The 26,463-nt window shown below is 44.0% G+C and overlaps 1 protein-coding gene across 2 annotated transcripts in view; it reads left to right on the top strand.

Moving 5' to 3' along the window:
* Positions 1-26,463, top strand: part of LOC141111260 (indolethylamine N-methyltransferase-like) — a 73,766-nt gene that overhangs the window by 29,573 nt on the left and 17,730 nt on the right. Inside the window, exon 1 of one of the 2 annotated variants that reach the window (XR_012236405.1) lies at positions 13,989-14,098. The exons of the other annotated variant lie outside the window; for it this stretch is intronic. The gene's annotated coding sequence lies outside the window, so the exon portion shown is untranslated. Of the gene's footprint in view, positions 1-13,988; positions 14,099-26,463 lie in introns of those variants that run through there. 2 annotated transcript variants of the gene reach the window in all.

Raw genomic sequence — 26,463 nt, 5'->3', positions numbered from 1 at the left:
TCCTGTTCCCCAAGAACACCAGCTCAAGCATCGCATGGCATCTTTTGGCCTGCATACTTGCGTAGCCCCTTGAATGCCTACGGAGCGCCGCTGGTTCAGAGGACAAAGCACAGGAAGAGGCCATGGAGGAAGAAGAAGAGGAGGGGGTGGAGGAGAGAGGTGTGTCAGAATCACCCGTAGTAGCATTTTGGAGGTATAATGGCAGAACAACCTCCAACACTACTGCACCTTGTCCTGCATCCTTCCCAGCTGCCAGCAGAGTCACCCAATGCGCCATTAAACTTAGGTAACATCCCTGTCCATGCCTGCTGGACCATGAGTCAGCTGTAATATGCACCTTACCGCTGACCGCCCTGTCCAGCGAGGCCAAGACATTACCTTCCACATGCCGGTAGAGAGCCGTAATCGTGAGAAAAAGTGGCGTTTGGGAACCTGCCACTGGGGAACTGCACATTTCACAAACTCACGGAAGGGGGCAGAGTCTACCAACTGAAAAGGTAGCAGTTGAAGTGCTAGCAATTTTGCCAAGCTAGCATTCAACCGCTGGATGGCTGGGAGCAAACTTCTTTCTGCGGTGCAGCAGCTGGGGCAGGGAAACTTGCCTGGTACAATCTGACATCAGTGTACCGATAGCAGATTGCCCGCAAGTACTTGGCTGTGACACACCTAATTCTACACCTTCATTCCTCTCAGTGCAGGTCTCAGAGAGGACTGAAGGTATAGAGGGGTTGGAGATCCCTGCTGATGAAGAGCAAGGAGAGGTCGTTTTTGTTCTTTGGTGTGGGTCTTTTAGGTACGCTTGCCAACGAACTGCATGGCAGGTCAACATATGTCTGGTCAAGCATGTGGTGCCCAAGCGGGAGATGTTTTGGCCACGCGAGATACGCAAATAGCAGCAGTGCGATCTGATGCACTCGTCTCAAAAAAAGCCCACACCAAAGAACTTTTGAAATAACGCGCAGAGACAGCAGCACCCTGCACATGCGGATCTCTGCGGTGTGATGCAGTCAGTGTGCTGCCCTTAAGCTGGCCCCTGGAGGGCATCCTGCCTCGTTGGTGATGTGCCTCCTCCTTTCTCCTATGAGGCACCCACGTGGAGTCAGTGACCTCATCCCCTCCCTCCTCATCACTGGAGCAAAGCCGGCAGTATGCTGCAGCAGGGGGAACATGACTGCCAGATTGCTGTCCTTCTTGGGCACCCCCTCTGTCTGGGCTCATGTTACAGCCTTCCTCTAGCTGAGTACCATCATCGGAGCCTTCAAAACGCTGGGCATCCTTCTGGAGAATGTACCCAACACTGTGGTCAAACAGTTCGGGGGACTACTCAGAAGGACATGGTGGGGCTAGGGAAGGAGTGACTGAGGCCATTGAGCCGAGGGAAGAGGCCACGTTGGCATCTGCTTTGCCAGACAAAGTACCCTGAGCCTGGGTGAGAGAGGATGAGGAAGATGAGGATGGCTTGGTTATCCACTCGACAAAGTCTTCCGCATGTTGCAGCTCAGTACGGCCAGCTGCCGAAAAAAAGGCCAAGCGTGTCCCACGGCTACGTGCTGATGAGGATGCACCGTGTCCACAACCAGCACTGTTGCCTCTAGACACAGAGCCTGCTTGCCCTCTTTTATTGGCTTGTGACTGTCTGCCTCTCCTTGTTGGCCTTCCAGACATACTAATGGCCTGCAGTGAGATGTAGCTGCACAAAACTGGGATGTATATATATATACCAATTATACTGCTGCTAGCAGAATCAACTGCCTGCCTGTAGTATTATTAGTATGAGAACACCTGCACTTGTCTTCAGGTAGCTATACTGTAGGTGCAACTGTGCAGGGTACACAGTACACTAACTGGACATACTTCAAGAGCCTGCCTGTGCTATTAATAGGATCAGAAGAAGCACACAAGCTTTTGGCTTCAGGTAGCTATACTGTAGGTACAACTGTGCAGGGTACACAGTACACTAATTGGAAATAGTTCAAGAGCCTGCCTGTGCTATTAATAGGATCAGAAGAAGCACACAAGCACTTGGCTTCAGGTAGCTATACTGTAGGTGCAACTGTACAAGGTTACACAGTACACTGGAGTATGTATAAAAATGCAGCGCTAAACACCTCTACCTCTGTTTCGTCTTGTTGGGGATGAATATCCCATCTTAGGCCTCTAGGGACCAGGCGTTCTTTAGAATATTGTTCAAGGAACGCAATGTCCCATAATAGGTGGATCTCAGAAACCATAAGGTTTTTAAGGCACATAAACAAACCACTAATCTCTGTGTTAGTGTTTAAAGTGACAAAAACTCCCTCTGTGACAATGGAGCGAGTGGTGCGATATTCAAACTCATCCATGTTTAGAAATGTGAAATGACAGCGGCAGCAACAAAAATAACTAAAACAGTGAAAGGCAAAAATGTACAAAATATTGTTGCGCTACTATAAAAAATTAAATGAGAGAAGCAGCCAGCATCAACAGTGTAGTGACAATGTGAAAGAAACTGGAATATGTATAAAAATGCAGCGCTAAACACAAAAAAATAAATAAATACACAATGCGATGCATATATATAGCAATCAAACTTTCAGCGTGATGGTATGGAAACCATATGTGAAATTTAGAAAAGAAGGTTGGGCTTCAAAGGGAAACAATATAGTTCATAATCGCATGACTGTCCATCAATTTAAATAACATGTGTTCTTCGATGTCAGAAGAGAAGGGTAAATAATATAGGTGCAATATGAATCCCAAAGGTGATCTTCCTATGTTAGGCATCCACAAGTGAGAATAGAAGGAGCAAATACGCTTACCGGAGAGGGTGGACACGTTTGCCATATGGCTAGGTGTCATTCAGGCTTGTGGATCAACCGATCCAGGTAGATGCTTGCGAAGAGGCATATGCAACAGGTTTAACTGGTTCCTTTCTGACGATCATAGGCGACCTAGGAATTACGGATGTTCAAGAATTTCTGATGTTCAGGATATATATGTAGTCACCTTCCCGGCAGATGGATAACCAGAGGGTATAACTTTTACTCAGCAAGCGTGGAAACATGCAAAAGGAGGAAAAGACCCCACATAGTGCTTGAATCCATAAAAACAGGTTTATTGCAAACCAAACAAAATACAAATCCGGAAAGCAGCAGCAATGGTTAAAAGTGATCACAAAAAGGATAAAACAGCATGGTACCGAAGGGCTAATAGCAACCCGACATGTTTCGGACGAGAGGTCCTTCTACTGGGGCATATAGCCTATTGTCCGGTATCATGCTTAATATATGGGCACAGAAACAATTTCAAACTACAATCAGCTGTGAACACCGCTGTAGAGCGGACCTCACAGCCAATAAAAAGCCAGCAATGTGTGGTTGGCCTATCACGTAATCACATGTGGCTTAGGCAGCCAATCCTAGTCCCCAGTGCCAGGTCACATGACGGCGCCGTGCGGGATGACATCATCGCGTGCTGGCTCTTGTGCTCCAAGCCTCGGTTCCATACCAGGAAGAGGCAGATGTAAATACAAGGTGTAGGGCGGAATAACTCCGCCCACAAACCCGACTGCAGCGTCATTTGACAATTGAGCCAGACGCTCGTAACCTGGCAGCTTCCTGTGTCAACGGAAGTGCCAAAAAAGACGCAAATGTGCTAGCAAAGCGGGACAGACTGCAATTGTATTAAAAATAAATATTTGAACAAGATAATATTATGGACCAGGGCATCAAACCAAAAATTCTCATCAAGGGAAAAGTATAAAGTGGAAACATGAAAATATCTAAACATCCCTCAAGAAAGATGTAAATAACATATGGTATCATCAACTAAAGTATTTAAGGTGTATATATATACTTATTTAAACTATGCTCAATCTAAATGAACGTGGGAGGGTACCTTGGTGGAACAATGGACATGAATCAGATGTGAAGTAGGGGGCCAAGTCAGCAATGGATTATGATTTGTTGATGAACGCATTTAGGTCCCATTCAACATTCAACCCATGGGGGAAGTAACTCTTTAGCTGGAATATCCAGAAGGTTTCGAGTTTGGATACCCCTCTAATCCGTGGGCCCCCCCTCCAGTGTGGGACGAACTTGTCAACGATTTGAAACTTGGTGCCCCTCGGGTTCTTGTCATGATGCTCAAGAAAATGGCGGGGGACACTGTGATTAGTACGACCTAGTTTAATGGCAGTAATATGTTCATTCACCTGGGTGCTAAACGCTCTTATAGTGCAGCTCACGTACTGTCTGTTACACGGACAGGTAATGAGGTACACTACAAAGCGAGTAGCACACGTGGTGAAGTGTTTCATATAGTATATAGTGGAAGTAACTGAAGACTGGAATGTTTCAGATTTCTTGCGTCCGCAAAGATTGTGCATACAGACATTACATCATTTGCAGGGGTAGTAACCCTTAGCTTCTGGAAAAAAGGATACTTTATTAGGCGGTTCAATGACATTATGTGAAATATGGTCACGCAAAGATGGGGCTCCTCTGAAAGTAACACCTACGTTAGTAGGGAGCACTGGACCTAAAACCGGGTCATTCTTCAGAACTTTCCAATGACGATTCAGGATATGTTTGATTTGTCAATATTGGATGGAGAACTGAGTAAACATCGACCACTTGAATCTGTCATCAGGGGTGGGCTTGGGACGTTCGATGGTGAGTGTGTCACGATCGATACAGAAGATTCTGGTGATCTCTTGATCTATAACTGATGGTTGGTACCCTTTTGCAACAAAACGCTCCTTTAGAAATTGGGCTTGTTTTACAAAATGAAAAGTGGTAGAACAATTTCTGCGAATACGTAACAGTTGACTACATGGAACAGATTCCAGCCATGGGCCGTAGTGGCAACTGTCTGTGGAGATATATCCATTTCTGTCCGTTGGCTTTAAGAAGGTGGTGGTCACAATACGGCGGTCAGCTATGGATATCTCCAGATCTAAAAAATGTATAGAGACAGTGCTTATCTTGTATGTGAGAACTATACCCCTCTCGTTGTTGTTAACAGTGGACATGAATTCGGGGAGAGTTTCCTCGTCACCCTTCCACAGGAGGAGGATGTCGTCTATATAATGAGCCCATAAACACAGCTCAGGTCACTGTGATGGGTAGACAACATCCTCCTCCCATAGTGCCATGAAGAGGTTGGCGAGGCTGGGGGCAAATTTAGCCCCCATAGCCACGCCTTTCTTCTGCAAGAAAAATTGATCGTTGTACCAGAAGTAATTGGTAAGTGTAGCAAATTCCAGAAGCTCCATAACAAAACTCTGCTGTAATGGCGAAATATTGTTATTTGTGGCGAGATAGTGTTTCACAGCCTCAAGTCCTAATTTATGTGGGATACAAGTATATAATGCCGTAACATCTGCCGTAACCAGGATGAGATTCTCCTGATATTCGACGGACGCCAAACGGCGGATGGTATCCCCTGTATCTTTGAGATATGAGGGGACTTTGCACACCAACGGCTGGAGGAAGAAGTCAATGTAGCGGCCAATTCTAGACATTATCGAATCAATGCCGCTTATGATGGGTCTACCAGGAGGCCTAGTAATGCTCTTGTGTATTTTTGGAAGGTAATACATTACTGGGATCCGTGGGCCTATTGGGACGAGATATTCTTTTTCTTTTTTGTTTAAGATACCCTGTCTATAACTACAATTTCTGTTAGTCTCTTTTTAAAGACTTTTGTGGGATCGTTATTCAATGCTATGTAAGTTTTGTCCTCACTGAGAATGCGGCACATTTCAAGGTGGTAGTCTTCCTTGTCCAGGATTACCAAACCCCCACCTTTATCGGCGGGGTGGATTACTATATCTTTATATTCGCAGAGGGATTTCAAGCCCAACTTTATTTTGGGGTGATCGTAAGCACGTTTGATGGGTAATTGATCTAGATCCTTCAATACCAGGTCAAAGAAAACTTTAATAAAAGGAGCCATGTTATTGGGGGGTTAAAGAGTGAGGGGTTCGCTAACCCAGAGTGCACCACTCCTCCATTGCTTACTTCAGTCCCCACTGTATTCAGAGTTTCTGAATTAATAGGGTTACTCAAAAAAAGTCTCTGAATATTAAGTTTTCTTTTAAATTTCAAAATATCTATAAAGGTCCTAAATTTGTTCAATTTCTTCGAGGGAGCAAATTTGAGACCTTTATCTAGCACATGTAGTTCAGCATCAGAGAATGTTCTCTGGCTCAGATTAAAAATGCCACTGGTATTTAATGTTGTCTTCTTTTTCCTGGCCCGCCACCCCCCTTGGGAACCTCGTTTGCATCTGCCCTTCGTTTGGGGCCTAAAGATTCCCTGGGAAAATCCTCATTGTGGAGAGGGTTGAGGCGTGCCTGGTTGTAATTGTATGGTGATTTGTCGTATTGGTTGTATTCACTATCCCTATAGGGATATGAATTGTGATGTTGTTGTCTGTAAGGTTCTTCCCTAAGGGGAGAGAATCTGTTGTAGATCCGAATGGAGGTGGGAGTGCGATAACTCTGATATGATTCAGAAAAATTCCTATCATAATAGTCACGTTGGGGAGATCCGATATAGGTGTCTGGATCTGGATGTTCATAGCTAACATTCCTCCCATGTGAGGGCCTTCTCCCCTTCTGGGGAGCACCTCTCCCTCTATTAGCATAATGATGATTGTTTCTGGGGGGATGGTTAGAGGTAAAAGTCCTCCCATTACGGTTTCCAGGGGTGGCCAGGTGTTCAGCTCTCTTTTGTGTGTTAGTATGAGCAGCCTGTGTGGGAGGAGCTGTAAGAGCCTTTCTATTATCCGAAACAAGGGAAGAGAGAGTACTCCCTTCCGTTATACCTGGAACCTCCATGGGTGCATTTGCATTTTGCATCTTTTTTCTGCCAATTAAACACCTGATTATTTCTATAGTCAGTGGTGTCTCGTGTGTACTTCTTTTGTTTCTTGGTGCGTTGATCCCTCTCCTCTTTCTCCAAATGGCTTTTTAAATTGGCCGAAAGGGAGACGTACTCAGGTGTGGCCTTATGGGGGAGGAGCTGTTCTCTTAGTTCCTTAATCTCCCTGTCAATAAGAGATAGTCTACTCCTCTTCCTGTCAACTAAAAAGCCAAGGAGACTAATACCTGCTTTGTTAAAATAATGGAACCAGGTCTCTACCTCTGTTTCATCTTGTTGGGGATGAATATCCCATCTTAGGCCTCTAGGGACCAGGCGTTCTTTAGAATATTGTTCAAGGAACGCAATGTCCCATAATAGGTGGATCTCAGAAACCGTAAGGTTTTTAAGGCGCATAAACAAACCACTAATCTCTGTGTTAGTGTTTAAAGTGACAAAAACTCCCTCTGTGACAATGGAGCGAGTGGAGCGATATTCAAACTCATCCATGTTTAGAAATGTGAAATGACAGCGGCAGCAACAAAAATAACTAAAACAGTGAAAGGCAAAAATGTACAAAATATTGTTGCGCTACTATAAAAAATTAAATGAGAGTAGCAGCCAGCATCAACAGTGTAGTGACAATGTGAAAGAAACTGGAATATGTATAAAAATGCAGCGCTAAACACAAAAAAATAAATAAATACACAATGCAATGCATATATATAGCAATCAAACTTTCAGCGTGATGGTATGGAAACCATATGTGAAATTTAGAAAAGAAGGTTGGGCTTCAAAGGGAAATAATATAGTTCATAATCGCATGACTGTCCATCAATTTAAATAACATGTGTTCTTCGATGTCAGAAGAGAAGGGTAAATAATATAGGTGCAATATGAATCCCAAAGGTGATCTTCCTATATTAGGCATCCACAAGTGAGAATAGAAGGAGCAAATACGCTTACCGGAGAGGGTGGACACGTTTGCCGTATGGCTAGGTGTCATTCAGGCTTGTGGATCAACCGATCCAGGTAGATGCTTGCGAAGAGGCATATGCAACAGGTTTAACTGGTTCCTTTCTGACGACCATAGGCGACCTAGGAATTACGGATGTTCAAGAATTTCTGATGTTCAGGATATATATGTAGTCACCTTCCCGGCAGATGGATGACCAGAGGGTATAACTTTTACTCAGCAAGTGTGGAAACATGCAAAAGGAGGAAAAGACCCCACATAGTGCTTGAATCCATAAAAACAGATTTATTGCAAATCAAACAAAATACAAATCTGGACAGCAGCAGCAATAGTTAAAAGTGATCACAAAAAGGATAAAACAGCGTGGTACCGAAGGGCTAATAGCAACCCGACATGTTTCGGACGAGAGGTCCTTCTACTGGGGCATATAGCCTATTGTCCAGTATCACGCTTAATATATGGGCACAGAAACAATTTCAAACTACAATCAGCTGTGAACACCACTGTAGAGCGGACCTCACAGCCAATAAAAAGCCAGCAATGTGTGGTTGGCCTATCACCTAATCACATGCAGCTTAGGCAGCCAATCACAGTCCCCAGTGCCAGGTCACATGATGGCGCCCTGCGGGATGACGTCATCGCGTGCTGGCTCTTGTGCTCCAAGCCTCGGTTCCATACCAGGAAGAGGCAGATGTAAATACAAGGTGTAGGGTGGAATAACTCTGCCCACAAACCCGTACACTAACTGGAAATACTGTAAAACCACCTGCCTGCCTGTCAGTATATTAGGAAGAGAATAACAGGAACTGATCTAGCTAAACTGAATACAGTGTATATATATATATATATATATATATATATATATATATACATACACACACACACACAACACCTGGGATGCAAATATATACACAATACACTGTAAGTGCAGCTAACTGACTCGACCTGCCTACTCTATCTAACTTAAATCAAATGACACTGTCTCTCTGTCTATCTATCTCTCTCCGCCACAACACACCACACAAGGCCACCATGCAGGCGGCCTTATATAGTGTGGGGCGTGTACTAAACCTCCTGAGCCATAATTGGCCAAAGCCTCTCTGGCTTTGGCCAATTATGGCTCTCTGTACACACAGCGCTGTGATTGGCCAAGCATGCGGGTCATAGTGCATGCTTGGCCAATCATCAGCCAGCAATGCACTGCGACGCCGCAGTGAATTATGGGCCGTGACGCGCCACTCGAATTTGGCACGAACAGCCCATAACGTTCGTAATTCGGCGAACGGCCGAACACACGATGTTGGAGTCGAACATGCGTTTGACTCGAACACGAAGCTCATCTCTAATGCCGAGTGACTATCCTATTATGCTGAGTGACTATCCTATTCCTCCTCAATCTCAATGATGATAGTTTCTAGGAAAATGTTCGGTTCAGGGCACCACCACCACTGCTTAAAGCTTAATTTTTATGTCCCTGATTAACAGTAGCGCGTAATTACAATTTTTCATCAAATATTTAACAGCAAGGCTCGTTCCTGCACTCAACAAGAGTATCTGTGAGGGGTTGCAGTGTTGTGGCACCACCACCGCTGCCTAAGGCCCAATTTTTCTGCCCCTGTTTAACAGGGGCACGTGATTACAATTTTTCTAATATTTCACAGCAGGGCCAGCGTCCACCAAGAGTAACTGTGAGGACTTACAGCAGGGGTTGGGAACCTATGGCTCACGAGCCAGATGTGGCTCTTTTGATGGCTGCATCTGGCTCTCGCCTCTCAATCTGCGGATCGCGTGGTGTGCCGATCAGCAGATTGAGCCCATAGGAAAGGCCGCGGCTTCGGCCTAGCTCCGGAGCGGCGGCCATCTTGGTACACCGGGCGGGTAGGTGAGTGGTGCGCTGACGTCATCATCACCCGCCTCAACTGCTCGTGGATCTGCCTGCTTGTGTAGTGGTAAGCAAGCAGAAAAGATGGGGAGATGTGGATATTACAGTGGGGGAGATGTGGACATTAAAGTGGGGGGAGATGTGGACATTACAGTGGGGGGAGATGTGGACATTACAGTGGGGGGAGATGTGGACATTACAGTGGGGGAGATGACGTGGATATTACAGTGGGGGAGATGGAGACATTACAGTTATAATTAATCAAAAAAAAAAATAAAAAATCAATTAATCAAACACGAAAAGTCGCATTAATGGTAAGAAGTACTTTATTCATCATTGATTAGCAACAGCATAACAACGTTTTTAAAAAGAATTCAGAGACTTATTGTACGTTAAAAGTGTTGTTCTTACATAAAATGCACACATTTACTTGTATTTAGTTTTAAACATATTGTATGGCTCTCACGGAATTAAATTTTAAAATATGTGGCGTTCATGGCTCTCTCAGCCACAAAGGTTCCTGACCCCTGGCTTACAGTGTTCTGGTACCACCAACAAGGCCCAATTTTCCACTGAGTGTATAGGGCAGGCCATATAGTATATACAGTCGGTCCCCTATTTTCAAACATCCGACTTACAAATGACTCCTACTACAACAGTAAGTGAGAGGAAATCTACCCCCAGGAAGGAGTTAATATGGGAAAAAGGTGTCCCCACTGATGCTTTATCACCAATCCATATTTCTACAACAACCCAAAATTTTCAAAATCCAATTCTCATTGGGACAGAAAGTGAGGTGAAATCTTCTGAACGGGGGCACAGACAGCAAAACAATTGTTACAGGGGTGATGATAACCCTTCCCTATGTTATTCAAAAGGCTTAAAAAGCTTAAAAATAATTTTTTTGGCTGGAGCTACACTTAGAAAATGTACCTGTTCCAAATTACAAACAGATTTAACTTAAGGAACAAACCTACAGTCCCTATCTTGTTTGTAACCCGGGGACCGCCTGTATACTGCTGGTGTTCAGAGTATATAGGGTCTGGGGGCCCCATGCTTTTTTTTTAAATATGGGTGCGGGGTTCACCTTAATATCCATACCAGACCCAAAGGGCCTGGTAATGGGCTGGGGGGGCAACATTACATTACAGCCGCAAGCAGTTTTAAATGACTTTAATACCTTTAGAAATGTCATTTTGTGCAGGGACTGTTCTAAACATGGGAAACATGCGCCACTTTACAGGCATACTATAGACACCCCCCAGGCATGATATTTAAAGGAATATTTCACTTTTATTGTTTCACTTTAAGCATTATTAAAATCACTGCTCCTGAAAAAACGGCCATTTTTAAAACTTTTTTTGCATTGATTTATGTCCCCTGGGGCAGGACCCAAGTCCCCAAACACTTTTTATGACAATAACTTGCATATTAGTGTAGCACCACCCCCGCAGGAGCCGCTGGTATTTTTTTTTTATTGGGTCCCTTCTGCCTGTACTTGTGATGACCCCTTTCCTGGACCGGAGAATATTGACACACCTCAAAGGTTTAAATGGGCTTTATTTAATGGCAAAGCCCTAGAAAGGAATGGGTTAAATAATGAAAAACATTGCAATATAGCAATGTAGGCACCTTGTTAAGTGATGCCATTCGCAGGGTGTCACTGTTCGTTCACCACATCTGCCTGGGAAGCAACTGGTGCACAAACGTGCACTAGGCAGGTGCTAGTGAGCGATACTGGCTTGTAATTGCAGAAAAATGACAATCCAACACAGTACAGCAATACAAATGGCATTTTTCAAAGGCAATACAGCCTACTTACTACCAGATGCAAAGTTGTTCTGCGTAACCACTGGCTAGTGGGACTATGTAGAGAGTCTGCCAGCGATGGGGCCCTTATGTTGGAGTAATCACTAAAGTAAACAAGATGGTGGCTGGAAGTCTCTCACCACTGATGACTGATTCTAGTCCTGAGGGGTTCCTCTGTGGCTGGTGAAAGGGTCCTTCCTCTTGAGCCAGCTCTCTGCAGCTTTAGCAAGTAGCTGGAACATGTGGTCACTGGGAGCAACTGGAATGCACTGGAAAGAAGCACAGTCTCTCCTCCCTCACTGTATTAAGTAGTGTTCAGCATAGCAGCAGCCTACAGCCTGGTCCCTGCACACAGTTTTGCATGTGATTCAGGTGCAACACACTTTTCCTGGCAGAACAGATCCTCTGGCAACAGCATGTGGTCAGCAGGTCACAACAACAGTCCTGTGGATTCTTGGAGCCCTGAGACCTGTGCCGCAAACTTCCAGGATAACACTCTCTGGGCACACACAGCACAGTTCAGCTCCTCTGTAATAGCAGTCACAGAAATTACTCAATTCTGTTTCTCTCCTCACAGAACACTTCCCGGGGATATATTGTACTGGCCAGGCACTCCTGTTCCCCAAGTGGTGCCCAGGCTCTCCAAAATGGGTCCCAGAGCCCTCTCATCAGATCCCACATTGATCTCCTGCTTCTCTCAGTGGTGAGAGGCTGAAAAAACATCCCCAGCCTAATGAGAGCCAGCTTGGCTTAGGCAGCTAATCAGGAGTCCTCCTTCTTCAGGGTTGCTAGGAGCAGGGTCCTCTTCAGCAGTCAGGGCACAATCCAGTCCCCTCTCTTTCTGTAGCTATCCATCACAGGAGAGAAGGAAAAAAATGCCCTTTCTGTGTTGATTTTGTCAGCACCGCTGGGGAAAAAAATTAAAGAGCCCAGCGCTATATTAGTGCAAAAAGTGCGCTACTTCAAAAAACTGTGAAAAAACAGACCCAAATCTAGTCTAGAAAACTACAAGTGATATCACATAAAAAACCTAAATAAATAAACAATTTAAATTGATGAATGAAAAATAAATGAAAAAATAAATAAATAAATAAAAAATGGGTAACATCAACAAAAGTCCATATGTGATTAAACAAAGGTGAAAGTGAGTTCAATAATTATAAAACCAAAGGAGAGCCTATTCCTGAGGTTAGATAATGTCCTTCTATGATAGCATCCAGCGGAGTAAGTTTCTCACATGGAAAAGAAACCTTCAATTGTAGTCTTCATAATTCAATATACTTCAGCAAAAGATAAAATGAGGCTGCTTACCAGATAAGTAGGACCCCCCTTACAGAGATCATTAGAGCTTGAGTACGATGGATCATCAGGCAGCAAGCTGCTGGTTCAGGCTCCCGTCAAGACGAACAGCTGATTCACACTTCTGACAGGGCTCTCTCCTTAACAAGCAGATCTGGAAATCGTAACGCTGATACAAAAAAGGTGAAACATTTACTGAAGCACTGAAGTGGAAATAGTGAACCAAATTATGTGAGAATGTATTAAACGATGCCCAAATAATATAGCTGCAATCAATATTGTGGACTACACAAATAAATAAATAAATATAAATAAATAATTGCGCTAATATTAACCTCTTAATAGTGCACCGTGTGCCTTAAAATACATAAGTACCAAAAATAAGTGAACTGTCAACAATAAATAAAGTGACTGTGAATAAATAATTAATTAGCAATCCTCCTGTGAAATATATACACTTAATGAGTAAAAATATATCATCCACTGATTATGTGACAAAAAAAAAATTCCTCTATAGTGACATGAGGGAACCTTATAAGTAAGCTCAGATGTATAGCAGTGAGTTCAAATAATAGATAAGTCTAAATGTATAGCAGCGGGTTTAATACCGTTCCACTACCAATGGTTTATGGTGGGGTTTCCAGCTTTCAGTGGACTTCCACGATATGTAAAGAAAGAGCAAGAAACAAAACCATTGCACAGAGATCATGCCAGAGTAATTTTAAATAAAATAGTGGTGATCTCACTCACATATCCCCATTGGAATGATCGCATAAGAAAAAATGATCAGCTGCATTCAGCTATGCGCTGGAGACTCCTCATCCACCACCAGTGCACACACACAGACACTGCTGGAAACATCACAGGCTTCTCCTCCTGATGCGTTGCGTCACCAGACTTTTTCAAGGGATACAGCCGGCCAGGATTCCCTTATCTCCTTTGACCAAAGGGACCACTTGTAACATAAGATAAGCAAGAAAAGAGGAAGAAGGGTGCTTCGTAGTGCAGCGAGTCTTTAAAAAAAAAGCATCCTTTATTATCTATTCATAGAACAGCTGACATCCTGAGAAGTATTGGCAAGGCAAAAAATTCAAACGAAAAACTCAGCCGCGGCAAGAGCCAGCCAGCTGATGTTTGGTGACGTCAGGTCCTTCAGCTCCGCTTTCGTTCTAATTTTTTGCCTTGCCAATGCTTCTCAGGATGTCAGCTGAACCAGCAACTTGCTGCCTGATGATCCATCGTACTCAAGCTCTAATGATCTCTGTAAGGGGGGGTCCTACTTATCTGGTAAGCAGCCTTCTTTTATCTTTTGCTGAAGTATATTGAATTATGAAGACTGCAATTGAAGGTTTCTTTTCCATGTGAGAAACTTACCCAGCTGGATGCTATCATAGAAGGACATTATCTAACCTCAGGAATAGGTTTATTTATTTTTCATTCATCAATTTTTATTGTTTATTTATTTAGTTTTTTATGTGTTATCACTTCTTGTAGTTTCACAGACTAGATTTGGGTCTGATTTTTCACAGTTTTTTGAAGTAGCGCACTTAATCCTTTTTGCACTATTTGATAAGCCTTATATTCAGGTTTTTTTAGGTTGCAGCAATTCTTTATGGCATTTTTAATATGTTAGATATTTAATGTCATCATTTGGGTTACTTATATGTGGGGGTAGCGCGGATTATTCTTGTTTTACATTCCAGCGCTATATTAGCCTTTAAAATTAGCACTTTTGATTTATCAAGTTCGAGTCCCATAGACTTTAACAGTGTTCGCACAAATGTTTGGTCTGTTCGCATGTTCTGCTGCAAACCGAACCGGGGGGTGTTCAGCTCATCCCTAATTTACACTAGTAATATTTGCATATTTCAGCCATTTTGAAGTTTTTTTTGGATTATAGTCCACTATCAAGTAGAGTATCACTATCCTTTCATACGCATTTAATCAGATCAGGGTTGAAAATATTTCTACCATGAGGACTTGTTCACACCATACGTGCATGAAAACTGATGGGAACTGAAGTGAAAACCGCACAGATTTCACTTGCAGAGACATCAGTTTTCATGCGTGTTGACATCAGTTTTCATGTGTGTCAGTTATGTGCCCTGTTCACACCAATGTAGATGCCATGTCAGTTTTTTTCTCATGCAGAAAACTGCATACACGTTGCAGATTCCTACGCAGAAAAAATCTGCATGTTGAGGTGTGAACAGGGAATGAGGCCTTAGCCCCTGGATCATGCCATGGTGCAGAGACTCCAGTTTTTCTGCATGCGCACTGCAAGGGCACAAAAAAATAATGGTTCTCTATGTGCCCTGTTCACACCACAACACTGGTATCACGTGTGGATTTTTTATGTGCAGAAATCTAAATTGTGTATGCAGTTTTTCACACGGGAAAAAAACCTGACATTATATCAACATCGGTGTGAACAGGGCACAGAACTGACATGCATGAAAATTGATGAAAACTGATGTGAAAGTGATGTTTCTGCAAGTAAAATCTACATTCCCTTCAGTTCCCATCATTTTTCACGCACGTATAGTGTGAACGAGCCCTTAATCTTCCCTCAAGGTTACTTTTTTCTGTGGGCTATGTCAGTCTTGTGATATTTAACCACACATACTGTATTTACCTCTGAGATCAGCACTTCTTTTATTCCTGTGAACTTATTTTTACATTTCATCATCTTTGCTGGATTCCATGATATCTCATGAACCTACACAGACGATTCATATTATTCCCTTTTTTTTCTCAGTTGGAGATCATCTATTCACTCAAGTGAATCTTGTAAATAGACTCATCCCAGTTTATTGTGTCCCTATAGGTTACTTTATCAGCTTGCTTAGATTGTGGTAGTTTTGCCTCCTATCTTACACAATATTTCTTTTAAACATTTGTGTATTGTCCCTTTTTCCTTCTATGAATCTTGGAACTTTTCTTGTAATTTTTGATTGAGTTTTACAATTGGGATTTAGTACGCAGACTGGGACAAAAAATAGGCCCGAGCAATTTAGACTGAGCAGCCAATTTTCCAGCAACCGCACGTTCACGAGGGCAGTTGGTGACAGGATAATCACGAAATCGGTCCTCCGCACTGTAATGTAATGGGGCTCTGTGATATAAAGGCGACTGCACTGTAAAGGGAACTGTAATGATTACAGTCCCCCTTTACAGTGCAGTTCCCTTTTCATCACAGTGCCCCTACCAGGGGTGGACTGACAACATCCAGGGCTCCCGGACCAAATTAATCAAGGGCCCCCTGTCAGGCCCTGCACATGACCCGCCCCTGGCCCTACCATGACCCGCCCCTGGCCCCACCATGACCCGCCCCTGGCCCCGTTCCTTCATTTTGTATAAAGTACAACTTCTGCCTTTTTAAAAAAAAAAAATACTGTTTAACAGAGTCTAATGCCGCGTACACACGAGCGGACTTTCTATCCTACTTGGTCCGGCACACTTTCCGACGGACTTTGTCCGCCAGGTGCGCCGGACTTTAAAACGGACGGACTTGCCCACACACGCCGGGACTTTCCGGCGGCTAAGTCCGCCCGTCTTTCCGACGGACTTTCGCCGGAGTTCCGGCGGACTTTCAGAATGAACGGACTTGCCCACACACGGACAAGTCCGTTCATTTTGAACGTGACTCAGGTGCGACGGGACTAGAAAAGGATGTCAATCTTGCCGCTTTTATCGGCGAGATTGACACCTTGCTAGCCCCGTCGCGGGGCATACCAGGCCCTTAGGTCTGGTATGGATTATAAAGGGGAACCCCGCTACGCCGAAAAAACGGCGTGGGGTCCCCCTAAAATCCATACCAGACCCCGATCCGAGCACGCAGCCTGGCCGGTCAGGAAAGGGGGTGGGGACGAGCGAGCGCCCCCCCCCCTCCTGAACCGTACCAGGCCGCATGCCCTCAACATGGGGGGTGGGTGCTTTGGGGGAGGGGGGCGCCCTGCGCCCCCCCCCCAAAGCACCTTGTCCCCATGTTGATGAGGACAAGGGCCTCTTCCCGACAACCCTGGCCGTTGGTTGTCGGGGTCTGCGGGCGGGGGCTTATCGGAATCTGGGAGCCCCCTTTAATAAGGGGGCCCCCAGATCCCGGCCCCCCACCCTATGTAAATGAGTATGGGGTACATGGTACCCCTACCCATTTACCTAGGAAAAAAGTGTAAGTAATAAAACACACTACACAGGTTTTTAAAATATTTTATTAAACAACTCCGGGGGGGGGGATCTTCCTCCGGCTTCGGGGGTCCCTCCGCTTCATCTTCTCCCGGCGTCCGGTTGGTTCTTCTCCGCTCTCCGGCCTCTTCTCCCGGTGTCGCAGGTCTTCGGCCGGCCCCTCCGCTCTCTTCATGTAGCTCTATTGCGAGCGGAGGTCCGGACTTCTGGGCTTCTGGGCTTCTGGGCTTCTTGGCTTCTCTTATCTTCTCTTCCCCCAGATGTTGACACGACGCTCTCTCCGGCTGGACTGGTCTCTGAGGGCTGCGTTGTGACTTATATAGGCGGAGACCCCGCCCCCATATGATGTCACAGTCCTTGGGCATGCTGGGACTGTGACGTTTTAGGGGGCGTGGTCGACCCCCTCCTTGTGCCATGACTCTCACCCCTGCCCATAAGCATGCACAGCCTATTGTTTTAGGGTGTGCACCTCAAAGCTCCAACACATATGCCTTTGTGACATATTAACCGGCCTCTTCCCCACTTGTCATCCTAAAACAGTGGGGGGTAGCAGGTGAGCACACAGGGGGACCTGGGCAGCAGAAAGAAAAGGAACTGGGACAAAAGGGGTGGCATACATTGGTAACAATCCCCTGTATTTTCCTCCCATGGCAGTTGAATATCAGAAGAGGAAGAGGAGGAGAAGCCTACTTTCAGCTGCTGCAGAAGAAAATACAGATCGGTCCATTAATTTCCACTCCAGCCACCTATCCTGTCCAGGTTCTGGGGGTTGGCAAGTAAGGATCGCGGCTTACCTGTCACCTGCCCACAGGCCCTGCTGTGGGTGGGTCACCATGGGTGGCTGGCACCCTAGCCCTGCTGTGGGTGGGTCACCATGGGTAGCTGGCTTCTGTGGGTGGCTGCCTAGCTCCCTGCTGTGGGCCAGTGGGTGGGTGGCTGGCTGGCTTGATGCACCCTGCTGTGGGTAGCTGGCCTGGCTCCCTGCTGTAGGTGGGCAGCTGGCTGGCAGGTACTGTGCATCCTGCTGCAAGTGGCTAGCCTGGTTTCCTGCAGTGGGTGGGTGGCTAGCTGATGCCCTGTTGTGGCTGGCTGGTTTCCTGGTGTGGGTGGGTCAACATGGGTGGCTGGCTGCCACCCTGGCCCTGCTGTGGGTGGGTCACCATGGGTAGCTGGCTTCTGTGGGTGGCTGCCTGGCTCCCTGCTGTGGGCCAGTGGGTGGGTGGCTGGCTGGCATGGTGCACCTTGGTGTGGCTGACAGATAGGGGGACTGACAGAGAGGGGTTGGCTGACAGAGAGGGGGGCAGACAGAGAGGGGTGGGCTGACAGAGGGATGGGCGGACAGAGAGGGGGGGTGGACAGAGAGGGGGGCTGACAGAAAAGGGGGCTGACAGAGAGGGGCGGTTGACAGAGATGGGGGGACAGAGAGGGGGGCTGACAGAGAGGGGTGGGCTGACAAAAAGGGGTGGACTGACAGAGAAGGAGGCTGAAAGAGGGGGCTAACAGAAAGGGGTGGTCTGACAGAGAGGGGGGCTGACAGAGGGGGAGGGGAGCTAACAGAGAGGGGTGGACTGACAAAGGGGGAGGCGGACAGAGAGAGGGGGGGGCTGACAGAGGGGGAGGCAGACAGAGAGAGGGGGGCTGACAGAGGAGGGGTGGGCTAACAGAGGGGGGTGGGCTGACAGAGAGGGGGTGGGCTGACAGAGAAGGGGGGCTGACAGAGGGGGCTGGGCTGACAGAGAGGGGGACTTACAGAGGGGGTGGGCTGACAGAGAGGGGGGCTGACAGAAGGGGGTGCGCTGACAGAGGGGGTGGGCTTTCAGACGCCAAATCAGTCTCGCTGTTTGTCCTAGGTTACTGTATATTCCTTACTGGATGCATAGCAGCCAGACACACAGCAGTTTTCAGTCTCACCATGCAATAACCAGGCAGAAGATATCTTTTTAGGATATATTGCCTGAAAACAACAAAAATATGGTATAGGATGAGCCTTGGGCTACTCCAAATCTAGTGTACACTTTAACAGATGACACCCTCTAGTAGTAGGTTACTTCTTCACGGTAGACCTCTAGTCTACCTCTGACCAGGGATTGGTTGAGGCTGCATGAATATTCAGCCCAGGGAGAGTCTGCCTCTTCCAACCCATTATGTTCCAGAACTTTCCAGAATACAGGAGGAAGTAGTTGAGCCTGCAACCAGCAGAACCTAGAACAACCAAAATCCAATCCTGCTCCACTCTACAGAGGAGCCAAAAACTAAATTTACCTAAACCTATTAGCAACCTAACTAGGAGGGTGCTTCAGTTGGTATCTTAAAAAACAACATTCAAATCCCACAATGTTCCAAAGCTCTCCTATTAAGGTCTACTCATCATATAGGCGTTAGAATTACAATTGGATGAAGAGCCTGTCTGGTTGCTGAGAATGCTGACATGGCCAAAATATGAACTCTCAAAGTATTACCCCCTAGTTCATATCCAGGCCACTTTGAAGAAAACTTAAAATTTGCTTTGCACCTGAATTGATTGGACTGAGTTTTTGTTTTCCTATATGGTCTATAAATGTGTCCCAGACAGTGGAATAAAAACTTATCAACAGGGCTTTTTTTTCTCAGACAATAGGTGCAGGAACTCCCGTTTTCTGAGTCACCTCTTTTTCCCGCCCCTATCCACCTCCGAGCACCGTCCCTTGGTTCCATCCCCTACCCACCTCCCAGTGCTGCCCCTTTTAGACAATACAGAACCAAGTATCATTTTGTGATGCTAAGTAATTTGTATGGAAGTTGGTAATGATATCAAGAAAAGCAGTAAAATAGATCCCCTTCAGCCAGCAACAATAGATCCCCCTACTAACAATGTACCACCCACAACAAAATACCCCCCCAGCAACAATAGACTCCCAGAAACATCAACAGATCTCTGCACAGCCAGCATTAATAGACTCTCTGGCAGCCATCAACAATAAACCGCTCCCCCAACAGTAGATCTCCTTCAGCAACAACTGACCCCCCCCAGCAACATAAGACCCACCCCTAGCAACAATAGGTCCCCCACCAGCAACAATAGACCTCAGCAACAATAGACCCCCCCTGCAAAAATAGATCCCCATAGATCCCCCAGCAGTGAGCATCAATACCCTGCAGCACACCCCAGCACCCCTTGCCATTACATACAGTCAGCCCAGGAGGTGCCGGAACTGCGTTCCCCCGCGTTCCCAATGAAAAAAGCCCTGCTTATCAATATAATCATGCCCTATTAGAGATATCCCCTGAAGGACAATTACATTTACAAATATATATTTCAAAAATATACAAATCTTTATTCACATTTCTCTTAACACAAACTAGATGACAAACAGTTAAAACCATTTAAGAAAAGATGTGTTGGATATGAAAGATCACAATTTGGCAGCAGTCTTTGTAGGTATGTTGAGACAGATCACAGTATATAACCACAAGGATTGCAGTTTTCTATAATTGTACATACCCATTAGCCATCCATACATGCCCTGGGGGACATGAATCCTTAATGTTTTTAAAAAAACTATTGTTTTTTCAGGAACAGCAATTCTAATTATGCTCAAAGTGCAACAATAAAAATTATTATTATTATTATTATACAGGATTTATATAGCACCAACAGTTTACGCAATGCTTTACAATATAAAAGGGAGACAATACAGTTATAATACAATAAGATACAGGAGGATTAAGAGGGCCCTGCTCAGAAGAGCTTACAATCTAATAGTGTGGGGCAGGTGGTACAAAAGGTTGTAACTGTGGGGAATGAGCTGATGGAAGTGGTAAAAGATTAGTTAGAGATGTTATAGGCTTTCCTGAAGAGATGAGTTTTCAGGGATCGCCGCCTGAAGGTAGCAAGAGTAGGGAATAGTCGGACAGGTGGAGGTAGCAAGTTTCAGAGGATGGGAGAGGCTCTGGAGAAATCCTGGAGTTGAGCATGAGAGGAGGAGATGAGAGAGCTTGAGAGTAGGAGGTCTTAAAAAGAGCGGAGAGGACAATTTGGGTGATATTTGGAGACAAGATTGGTGATGTAGCTCAGGCAGTGTTGTGAATGGCTTTGTATGTTGTGGTTAGTATTTTGAATTTAATTCGTTGGGTGATTGGGAGCCAGTGTAGAGATTGGAGGAGAGGGTTAGCAGACACTGAGCGGTTGGTAAGGTGGATAAGTCTAGCAGCAGCATTCATGATAGACTGAAGAGGGGATAGCCTATGGAGAGGCAGGCCAATGAGAAGGGAGTTGCAATAGTCAAGGCGAGAGATAACACTTGATTCACTAACCTCCCAGGTGGGCAGATATATAGATTCTTATTTACAACCCCTCGTTCAAAAGATGCCATCATATGTCAAGGACTTTAGGCACATTATCAGATTACTCTCCACAGACCAGGTCACAGCTGAGATGTGGTTAGTCACTGCAGATGTGACATCTTTATATACCATAATCCCACCTGAACTGGGCTTGGAGGCAGTAAGGAGTTTTTTGGATAAGGATTCTGGACTCCCACAAAACCAGGTGTTGTTTTTGATGGATTTATTGGAATACGTTGCCTCCCACAATTATTTCTGGTTTGACAATAATTTTTACAGACAGGTTATGGGGGTTGCTATGGGGACTAAATATGCCCCCAGTTTGGCGAACCTCTTTATGGCCAAATGGGAGGAGGATGTCATCTATGCCCACGATATACCCCAATTGGTTTTGTGAGCTAGGTATATAGATGACATCCTCCTCCTGTGGGATGGTGAGCATCTGGACTTGTAGAATTTTTTGTCCTCCCTTAACACCAACCAGAGAGGCATTCGGTTGAACTACGAGACAAGCCAAAGTGAGATTAATTTTTTGGACTTAAATTTCTCTGTTAATGGTAATAGAGTGGTCACGTCCACTTTTTTAAAGAAATCAACAGAAATTCCTTTATACTTGTGGACAGTTGTCATCATCGTCCCTGGTTAGAGTCGGTCCCTAAAAGCCAATATCTCCGACTTAAAATGAACTGTTCTAACCAGTCTGATTTTTTTATTGCAAGCAGAAGTTCTTACAGGTAGATTTTTGGAAAAAGGATATTCAAGAGAATCCCTATGTAGGACTTTGAATACCATCAAAGAGGTTAATAGAGATGATTTGCTTGTAGAAAGAGGCCCACATGCAAATGAGGATCTTTCTTTTGGGGTTCCTTTTGTGACCATCTATTCCGTGCAGCATAACAGTGTCAAGAATTTAATCTATAAACATTGGATTGTGGTTAGAAGTGATGGGGTGCTCAGAGAGGCGTTACCAGAGAAACCTCAAGTTGTCTTCAAAGGGGCACCCTCTTTGAGCAATCATATAGCCCCAATTATTTTGAACCAACCAACTCCAAAACCCAGTTTTTTTAATCAACTAACTGAGTTCTATCAATGTAGACGCTGCAGAGTTTGTTCGTTGAGTACATGTTCCCACAGATGGACCACAACCTTTACCTCCACCAGCACACAGGAATCACATGTGATAAAACCATTTATCACTTGTGCTACAGAGGGGGTTGTATACATGTTGCAGTGCCCTTGTGGCCTGCAATATGTGGGTCGAACCAAACGGCCCCTTCAAGTTCGCCTTAACGAACATATTACTAACATTTTAATTGGTTTTAAGAATCATTCAGTGTCCAAGCACTTATTACACGTTCACAATAAGGACCCCTCCAAAACAATCTTTTTGGGTATAGATAAGTTTAGCCCCCATTGGAGGGGGAGTTTATTAGTGAGAGAGATATCCAAATTAGAGATGACTTGGATTCATAAATTGAAGACTTATGCACCTTATGGGTTGAATATTGACACTGATGCAAATGCTTTTATTGACAATTCCTAATGACCCTATGTGTTATTTATGTGTCCCTAATATGTGTATGTTTAAACTTGTTCTGTGACACCAGTGAACAATACTATAAATAGGGCCATGTTCTTCCCTTTTATAATCTTGTGCCAATTATTGATCTTTATATATATAATTCTTATTGTCAATAGAGGATATCTTAACCTTTTAATTAGAAATCAATCCATTTAGGCCTGAATTGACCTACCTTATATGAAAAAGTTAGTATCATTAATTTATTTGTGACACTATAATATTTTTACTTTTTATATTTTCTTTTCTTTTTTTTCACTCCATTACATTATTATGTTTAATCCATATGTTTAATCCATATGTCACATATATTAAATTCATATAATCTACTCAATAGATGTATGGATGTAATTAGGTTTACACTTGTATTATCAATTAGTACAATAATCTAGTTTGCTATATAATGTTATTATCTATATTATAGTCTTATTTTTACACTATTTATTATGTATTTATTATGTTTAATCCATATGTCACATATATTAAATTCATATAAGCTACTCAATAGACATATGGATGTAATTGGGTTTACACTTGTATTATCAATTAGTACAATAATCTAGTTTGTTATATAATTTTATTATCTATATTATAGTCTTATTTTTACATTTATTATTTATTTAAACACTATATAATTTCGAATGTATCGCCATTTCACGTCACTTTTTTATTTTTCACTAAACACAATTCACATAGGGTGTGCTTAGTAATGTGTAGCACATTCAAGAACACACCAATATTATATTAGCCAGACATTAAATCCATTGGTAGATTCACATTGAGCTTTTATTATTTTCATATGTTAGTCATATTGATTGTCTTATGTTTTAGGTCTTATGGTTGATAATGGTCTCTGTTGGGGCGTGTGGATGTAATTATCCCCGCTCTCGTTAGTATGGGATATTTGCCCACACCTAATATGACGTCCCTTGGTCCGTGTACTCGTGACTCAGAGCGAGGCTTGGGTTCCTTATTTAAGGTGGTGAGTCACTACGCTGCCTGTTCCCCATTGACAACGTCTGCTGATGACAAAACGCGTCTGAAGAAAGGCACGTAGTGACATCACCACGCGATCGGAGTAGGAGGACGGGCTCCATTTTGTTTAAGCTGGCCGGCATTTTTTTATGTGATGCAAACTTCTTTTAACTGTAAGTGCAATACTATATTTTAATAAACTATGTTCAGACGTTATTACACTATGGCCAGTTCTTTCTTCTCTTGAGTACTGTTAGAAATCAATATTTATGAATGTTTGGGTCTGAGAATAATGGACATGGATACATTTATATAATTTATTAATCTTCTATATATGGAAAAGGTGAAGTTATATGAGGTTTTTATACTCGTAAAAGTTTATGCTGATATAGGCTTCATATGCATTTCTTGGGAGAACTTCATCTCACATATAAATATAATTTAGAGTAAGTCGACAATTCACCTCCTCCATCGTAAGAGAAAAGGTTACAGTCTTTTCCAAAGACACAAAGTTCCAGTATGTTAAGAATATAAGCTGTTTCTTTAAATTACTATATTTCTTGATTAGGATATTAATAAGAACACTGCATTTTAAATATATATATATATATATATATATATATACTGATATGTAGGATTTTATATGTTTAAAGGAAATGTCTATATTGTAAGTTAAATGATTCTTATTTTAGCTACTCTCACATAGTTCATAGCCCCACCCTTAGGAATGTTGGAGGGAGTGAAATTCAAAGTTCCCAGGTCTTTTCTGGGGGACTATAAGAAATACTAACCTTTTAAAAGCAGTCTGGATAGGAGAAGGGAGGGGTTGTTTTTTTAGGAGTAGGGATGAGCCGAACACCCCCCGGTTCGGTTCATACCAGAACCTGCGAACGGACCGAAAATTTGCGCATACTTTAGAACCCCATTGAAGTCTATGGGACGCGAACATTCAAAATCAAAAGTGCTAATTTTAAAGGCTAATTTGCATGGTATTGTCCTAAAAGGGTTTGGGGACCCGGGTCCTGCCCCAGGGGACATGTATCAATGCAAAAAAAGTTTTAAAAACGGCCATTTTTTCGGGAGCAGTGATTTTAATGATGCTTAAAGTGAAAAAAAAGTGAAACATTCCTTTAAATATCGTACCTGGGGGGTGTCTATAGTATGCCTGTAAAGTGGCACGTGTTTCCCGTGCTTAGAACAGTCCCTGCACAAAATGACATTTTTAAAGGAATAAAAGTCATTTAAAACTGCTTACGGCTTTCATGTAATGTCCGGTCCCGGTAATATGGATGAAAATCGTGGAGACAAATGGCATGGGTACCCCCCCAGTCCATTACCAGGCCCTTTGGGTCTTGTATGGATATTAAGTTTGTAATGTTTGTAATTTTGAACTGGTACATTTTTAAAGTGTAGCTCCAGCCAAAAAATCTATTTTTAAGCTTCTTGGAAAACATAGGGAAGGGTTATCACCCCTGTGACATTTGTTTTGCTGTCTGTGCACCTCTTCAGAAGATTTTACCTCACTTTCTGTCCCAATTGACAATTTGGGGTTTTTAGTGAAACAAGGATTGGTGATAAAGCATCAGTGGAAAGGAGACACGTTTTTCCCATATTAACTCTTACAGAAGAGAATTTCCCTTCCTAGGGGTAGATTTCATCTCACTTCCTGTTGTCTCCTTGGGTTTGCAAGTAGGAGTTGTTTGTATGTTGGATGTTTGAAAGTAGGGGCCTGCCCTATATACTCTGCAGAAATTGGGGCCTTAGGTGTTGGTGTTGCCACAACAATGTAAGCCCTCACAGTTACTCTTGGTGGGTGCAGGAACGGGCTCTGCTGTGAAATATTAGATCAAGAATTGTAATTACATGCCCCTGTTGAACAGGGTCAGAAAAATTGGGCCTTTGGTGGTGGTGGTGCTGGTGCCACAACACTGTAAGTCCTCACAGTTACTCTTGGTGGGCGCAGAAACGGGCCCTGCTGTGAAATATTAGATAAAAAATTGTAATTACATGTCCCTGTTGAATAGGGTCAGAAAAATTGGGCCTTAGGCACTGGTGCCACAACACTACAACCCCTCACAGATACTCTAGTTGGAGCGCAGGAATGAGCCCTCCTGTAAAATATTGCATCAAAAATTGTAATTACACGCCTCTGCTAAACAGTGGCTGAATAATTGGGCCTTAGGCACTGGTGCTGGTGCCACAACACTGCAACCCCTCACAGATACTTTAGTTGGAGCGCAGAAACGAGCCCTGCTGCAAAGTTTTGCATCAAAAATTGTAATTACACACCCCTGTTAAACAGGGGCTGAAAAATTGGGCCTTAGGCACTGGTGATGGTGCCACAACACTGCAACCCCTCACAGATACTCTAGTTGGAGCGCAGGAACAAGCCCTGCTGCAAAATATTGCATCAAAAATTGTAATTACACACCCCTGTTGAACAGGGCCTGAAAAACTGGGCCTTAGGCACTGGTGCTGGTGCCACAACACTGCAACCCCTCACAGATACTTTAGTTGGAGCGCAGGAACAAGCCCTGCTGCAAAGTATTGCATCAAAAATTGTAATTACACGCCCCTGTTAAACGGGCTG

The sequence above is a fragment of the Aquarana catesbeiana genome, linkage group LG10 (assembly GCF_042186555.1).
Source record: "Aquarana catesbeiana isolate 2022-GZ linkage group LG10, ASM4218655v1, whole genome shotgun sequence".
Classification (NCBI taxonomy): domain Eukaryota; kingdom Metazoa; phylum Chordata; class Amphibia; order Anura; family Ranidae; genus Aquarana; species Aquarana catesbeiana.
Note: the sequence above shows the minus strand (reverse complement) of the source record. Positions and strands in the feature narration are given on the sequence as shown.